The following is a 7,080-nucleotide window of genomic DNA, read 5'->3' as shown; positions in this document are numbered from 1 at the left end:
CCATCCTTGCCCTCGATGAATTTCATTGTTCGTGCGACCCAGCCCATATTTCGGGTGCACTTTTCAACCAATGTTTAAAAGGGTATGTTTCCCCGAGCATACCTCATTGTATCATTTTAACTGACAATTGCCATCCCCTTGTTCACCTAATTGTGGAAATCCATCCTTTGGAATTCTTGATGATTTGTCGCTGAGTCCATCAGCCACCTCCTCATCCTCTCCTTGGTTTACTGATGAACTCTTGTTTTGGAACTCGCTTCCATAGTTCTTTTCCCGAGGATCTTACATTGTCATCTCGTCAATATCTGTTGCACCTTTTCTTCTCTGGCATCCCGAGTCTGAGGAATCCTGACACCAATCGGACCTGAACCTCGGTCAGATATAATGGTTGGAACATATTCCCAAGAATTATAACATTGGTCTTTAACCCGATAAGGTGATGTCATGCCTAGCACACCTGGCCGGAGGACCTATTGTTATAGTTTCCTTTTTAGCAAAGTTATCCATTTTTTATGAGAAAATTGTAAGACTTATTCTATAAGTTGTTCCTGGTGAATCCTTAGAGTATCCAAACTCTGATCTTTATCCAGTGACCATGTCAATGCTATCTCGAAGCATATTTGTGATACTCCAATTTTAAACAAGAACATTTGAAGCCCAATGCTAAATGTTTCCTGCTCAATTACCCAAACACCATTGTATGGGTAATGTCATGAAATTACTCTCCCCTTACCTAAAGAGTTTTCTACATTATATCCTTTCATGGATATCATACTCTGCTTGTCCTTGGGAAGGGTATACCCCTGGTATATGTGACAAACACATTATCCTTTCCACTGTTCTATTTGATCCGATGATCACATTTTCCTTCCATTGGTTTGTTTAAACCTCCTTGTGATCTATAATATATAAGCAGTAATATTTCCCTGCTTATGTAAACACCTCGTTGTACCTCTCTGTCCGCAAGACCCTGTCGCGATTGTTGATGACATTCCATAACCACCGATGGACGAGAACTTTGCCTATTGGTCCGCCTCGTTTCAACGAGCAGGAGAATGGTTCTCTTCATCCCTCGCCCTTGGTATCGATGTTATTGCCGACATAACTGACGGCTACCCTCTGACATGCCTTGCTATTGTGACCGTGCAAGATGTCAGCCCCTTTCTACTTTAATACACATAGTGGGCCCATAACCCACAGCTCCACAGGATCAAAACCTGACTCTCCTATACACCCTGTTGCCAAAGTTATTCCTAGAGCTTGACTTCGTATGTAGTTCACGAGCCACCCGCCTAGTGATCTATTCTGGTATCAGACGCAATACTTATTCCCATTGCTCTGAATCCCTTTCACACTTTGTTTCAGGCACCGAACGATTGCCTACCCGCTCAAAACTTCTCATGATACCTTCTTACTTTGCTCTCGATATTTTTGAAAGTTTCAATTCGAGAGTTACTTTCGCCACCTTCCTCGATGTTATCGACCAGATAGTCTACCTGGTAGAGGTCAGTTCTCCCAGAATGTCCACCCTATATGCTTTAGTAAGTACGACGGAGTCCTATAGAAAGGACACCGACTTCATCATGATGACTGAAGCACAGGAATGAACCTCTTTGAGAAGAGCAACCAACACCGAGAAGGTCCGTTAGAATTTCGTAACCAATCTCTGCCCCTTACTCCCCTCCTAAATCTCGGGACGAGATTTCTTGTAGTGGAGGAGAATTGTGACGCCCGGATAATTAAGCTACAGTGATCCCTCGCTAATGATGCCACGTCACCTCGGTTACTGTTGATAAACCCTAGATAATTCAAAACCGAAACAAGTTCAAAATTTAATTACAGGAAAACAATAAAAGTTTTCAAACATTAAAATTAAAATGTTCTAAAGGTGGCAAATAATGCTTAGGTAATTATGGTGGAGGAGCACATTTTTATAAAATAATTTTAAAAGCACTAAACTAAATAAAACAGTGGCTTATACAAATAATTAAATGCATTTTATAAATATTAAAACATTAAACTATTTTATTCGGTATGAGGAATTAATGTGGCAATAGAGTATTTATAAATACTAATTTAGGGGCTAGTGGTATATTTTATAAAACTAAAAATAAATAACACAAAAAAAACTACAAAAAACAGAAACAAACAAAAAAAATAAAGAAAAGAAAGAAAGAAAGAGAAAGGAAACCCCCCCAAACCCCCCTGGGCCATCTGGCCCAGTTAACCCACCTGGCCCATCCGGCCGGACCGGCCCGCCTCCCCCTGCCGCCTCCCTTCCCTGTTCCCCCGACCTGGGTCGGAACAGGGGCACGTCCCCGCCGCACCCTCTCGCCGGCGACGACGAGGGGATAAGGTCGCCACGCCGCGCCCCCTCGGTCTCTCCTCCCACTCGCCCCACTCTCCCCTCGGTCCCCGCACCTTCCCCCTCAGATCCACCGCACCTCGCCCCCTCGTTCCCCACCGTAACCGAGCGCCACCGCCGCCATGGCTCCGGCCTAGCCACGGCCACCGTGCCCACCTCGCCGCCCCACGGTGTCTCCAAGGGACGCCGTCGTCCGTTGCTTCGACTGGTGCAGCCCTTTGGAGATCGGAGCCACCGCAACGCCCCCGACGCCGCCGTCTTCCTCCTCTGCCCCGACAACCTTCGCCGCCGTTCTTCTTCATCTCCGGCGACGCCCCTGTAGCTACTAACCCATTCACCGGCCATCGTGCGTGCCGCTAGGTGAGCTGCCCCCCCCTCTGCTCTCTACCTCCCCTAGCTCACGCTCTAGCTAGCTGCCGCCGTAGCACCCGAACGCCCCGTCGCGGATCTCGTCGCCGACGCATTTCCGGTGACCAAATGGTCACGGGGCCGAGCCCTTTGTGCTCAGCGCGTCGCGCAGCTCCGCCCTAGCCTCCCCGTTAGCCCCGGAGCGCTCTGCCTCGCCGTCTTCACCTCACGCACGAACCACCTCACCGCCGTCGAGCCTGTGGCGCTCGACTCCGGCCACCACAGCTTCCGCAGCCACCCCCATTCGCTCCGCCGTCTTCTTGCCGTTCGAATGCGACTGGTCCCGCCCATTTTGGTGGCCTGCAGACGAAACCCGCCACTCACCCGAGCCCCGACGTCCGCCTCTCTGCTCGCCGGCGACAGCTCCGGCGACCTCGGGACGAACCACCACCACCACTAGATGCGCGTCTTCGCGCTTGTTCGAACGGGCCCAGGCACGCGCGGATTCGTGCCCTGTGCACAAATTCCGGCGAACTCCGGCGGGTCGGCGCCGTGCTTTTGGTTGCCGGCGGCGAGAGCCGGCCCTGCTGACCTGGCACCGCAGGTCCCACCACCTGGGCCACTGACTGGTGGGCCCAGGGCCCCCTGTTGACCTGTTGACTGGGTCAACTACTGACTGGGCCGCCCCTATCTCACTGACCTATAGGCCCCACTTCAATAAACGAAATAAATAAAAAGAATAATTGGTTAATTAAATAGTTTAGCTAATTAATACACTAATCTCTCACTGACTACTGGGGCCCACCCTTATTTAACCTGTTTAATTAGTCTAGAACCCTCCCTGTTAGTACCCAGTCAATGACATGTGGGTCCCACTGGACCCACCTGTCTGGTTTGACTGGTCAACCGACCAGTTGACCTGCTGACATCACTCTGATGTCATGCTGACGTCATCATTCACTGTTTTGGATAATGTTGGAATAAAATAAATAATTAAAATCAGAAAATGATTTAAATCTTTAGAAAATCATATCTTTTAATCCGTAACTCGGATGAAAATACTTTCTACATGAAAGTTGCTCAGAACGACGAGACGAATCCAGATACGCAGTCCGTTCGTCCGCTACACATCCCTAGAATAGCAAACACGCAACTTTCCCCCTCCGGTTCATCTGTCCGAAAACGCGAAACACCGGGAATACTTTCCCGGATGTTTCCCCCCTTCGCCGGTATCACCTATCCCTGCGTTAGATCACCTCTAGCACCACGTTTATCATGTTATGATTTGATTTCTCTGTTATTTATTGTGTTCCCCCTCCGTTACTTCTTTCCGGTAGACTACGAGACCGACGCCGTTGATGCCCCGGTCGGCTACGGTGTTGACGACCCCTCATTCTTGTCTGAGCAACCAGGCAAGCCCCCCCTTGATCACCAGATATTGCCTATTCTTCTCTATACTACTTGCATTAGAGTAGTGTAGCATGTTACTGCTTTCAGTTAATCCTATACTGCTGCATAGCCTGCCCTTGCTACTACTGTTGTTACCTTTACCTGCTATCCTACTGCTTAGTATAGGATGCTAGTGTTCCATCAGTGGCCCTACACTCTTGTCCGTCTGCCATGCATACTACTGGGCCGTGATCACTTCGGGAGGTGATCACGGGCATATACTATACTTTACACAGTTACATTACTGTGATACTGTTCGGAGATGGGGGCTGAAGGGGCAGGTGGCTCCATCCCGGTAGAGGTGGGCCTGGGTTCCCGACGGCCCCCGACTGTTACTTTGTGGCGGAGCGACAGGGCAGGTTGAGACCACCTAGGAGAGAGGTGGGCCTGGCCCTGGTCGGCGTTCGCGGATACTTAACACGCTTAACGAGATCTTGGTATTTGATCTGAGTCTGGCACTGGCCTATACGCACTAACCATCTACGCGGGGAGTAGTTATGGGCATCCCGGCGTCGTGGTATCAGCCGAAGCCTTCGTGACGTCAGCGACTGAGTGGCGCGCGCCGATTGGACTGGACCACTAGGCTAGGTCTGCTTCCGGCCGCGTTCGCAACGTGCAGGTGTGCTAAGGGCGATGGGCCCAGACCCCTGTGCGCTTAGGTTTAGACCGGCGTGCTGACCTCTCTGTTGTGCCTAGGTGGGGCTGCGACGTGTTGATCTTCCGAGGCCGGGCATGACCCAGGAAAGTGTGTCCGGCCAAATGGGATCGAGCGTGTTGGGGAATGTGGTGCACCCCTGCAGGGAAGTTAATCTATTCGAATAGCCGTGATCTTCGGTAACAGGACGACTTGGAGTTGTACCTTGACCCTTATGACAACTAGAACCGGATACTTAATAAAACACACCCTTCCAAGTGCCAGATACAACCGGTGATCGCTCTCTCACAGGGCGAGGAGGGGAGGATCATCGGTTAGGATTATGCTACACGATGCTACTTGGAGGACTTCGGTCTACTCTCTTCTACATGCTGCAAGATGGAGGCTGCCAGAAGCGTAATCTTCTAAAGGACTAGCTATCCCCCTCTTATTCTGGCTTTCTGCAGTCCAGTCCACATATAATAGCCTTATTCCAGTTGATACCAACGCATACATATGTAGTGTATCTCCTTGCTTGCGAGTACTTTGGATGAGTACTCACGGTTGCTTTCACCTTCTTTTCCCTCTATCCCTTCTACCTGGTTGTCGCAACCAGATGTTGGAGCCCAGGAGCCAGACGCCACCGTCGACGACGACTCCTACTACACCGGAGGTGCCTACTACTACGTGCTGCCCGCTAACGACGACCAGGAGTAGTTAGGAGGATCCCAGGCAGGAGGCCTGCGCCTCTTTCGATCTGTATCCCAGTTTGTGCTAGCCTTCTTAAGGCAAACTTGTTTAACTTATGTCTGTACTCAGATATTGTTGCTTCCGCTGACTCGTCTATGATCGAGCTCTTGTATTCGAGCCCTCGAGGCCCCTGGCTTGTAATATGATGCTTGTATGACTTATTTTATTTGTAGAGTTGTGTTGTGATATCTTCCGGTGAGTCCCTGATCTTGATCGTACACGTTTGCGTGTATGATTAGTGTACGATTAAATCGGGGGCGTCACAAGGTCTCGACAAGTCTGGAAAATGGTGTTATTTTCATTCAAAGTATCCACATAGCCTCGACGTCATTGCAATTGTAGATGTAGTTCAGCTTTTGGATCCTCTCCTGTTCCTGGAGAAACAATGGACCATAGCGGATCAAAGGTCTCCCAGCACGACGAACAGCTCTCTGGTGCATGAACATGACCCATGCCTGAATCACACTAATCAATGTTGCGGCCTAGATTATCAACCTCATCCGTGCGTCCATAAACTAGTCGACATCGACGGTTCGTTCAGTGGATCCTACACCTAGCCTAACGGCCTAACCACCAAGCTAACAAAGGGGGGAGGGGTTGCTGCTTACCGGCATCGGAGACGAGGACGGCATAGGGGGGCCATGGCACAGACTAGGTTGACCAGACGATGGCCAACAGCAGGGGAAGCACCAGATTCGCCGCCGCCTCTAGCACAGATATGAAATTGCGGCCGCCGCCGGTGGTGAGGCAGTAGGGAAGAAAGGGGTAGTGGCTATGGGTGAGCGAGTGAAAGGGGGTGAGGCTAGATTTGGCGCCGTGACGGCCCGCCAGATTTCCATCTGCCGCCATCCCCCCTTGCCCTCGCGTCGCACCCACCCATGCGACCTTGTGCCGCACTCAGACTGGCTTGCGAGAAACTACCGATCCGAGCGTTTACAGCGAGCCAGGCTCTGGGATACTTTGAGAAGCGCGCGATGTAGCCCCAACAGAAAAACCAGGAAACCAAACAGGCATCTCCCTTCCCGCGCGGGCCTGGTTGGGCTGGATGCGGGCAACCAAACACACCATAGTTGGAGAAGAGTTTTTCTTCACGACGTGCAGTAACTGGTCGCGAGCACTAATGCTCGCGATATCGTGCGAGTCCGCTAACTTATGGGGATCTAGGGCAAATTCTTATATGGTTCGTTTTGAAGTGTTGGTAATTAGCCAACTGCTAGGAAGACGGCGAACCAGGAGAGGAAGACGGCTCCGATGAGTGGTTGCCACCATTTTTGTCCACTGGCGGGCGAGGGTGGCTGGAATGGCAAGTTGTTAGTTGGAGAAGAGTTTTTCTTCTGAATGTGCAGTAACTGGTCGTGAGCACAGATGCTCGCGATATCATGCGCGTCCGCTAACTCATGGTGATCTGGGCCAAATCCTTATACGGTTCGTTTTGAAGTGTTGGTAGAATACAGATGTGTGGTCGAACAGTTAAGCGGGTTAGTGACGTGAGAGACTTGGCGACATGTCGGCGATTAGAGATATGTTATCCTCC

The sequence above is a fragment of the Triticum urartu genome, chromosome 3 (genome assembly GCF_003073215.2).
Source record: "Triticum urartu cultivar G1812 chromosome 3, Tu2.1, whole genome shotgun sequence".
NCBI classification, from domain to species: domain Eukaryota; kingdom Viridiplantae; phylum Streptophyta; class Magnoliopsida; order Poales; family Poaceae; genus Triticum; species Triticum urartu.
This window is presented reverse-complemented; position numbering follows the sequence as displayed.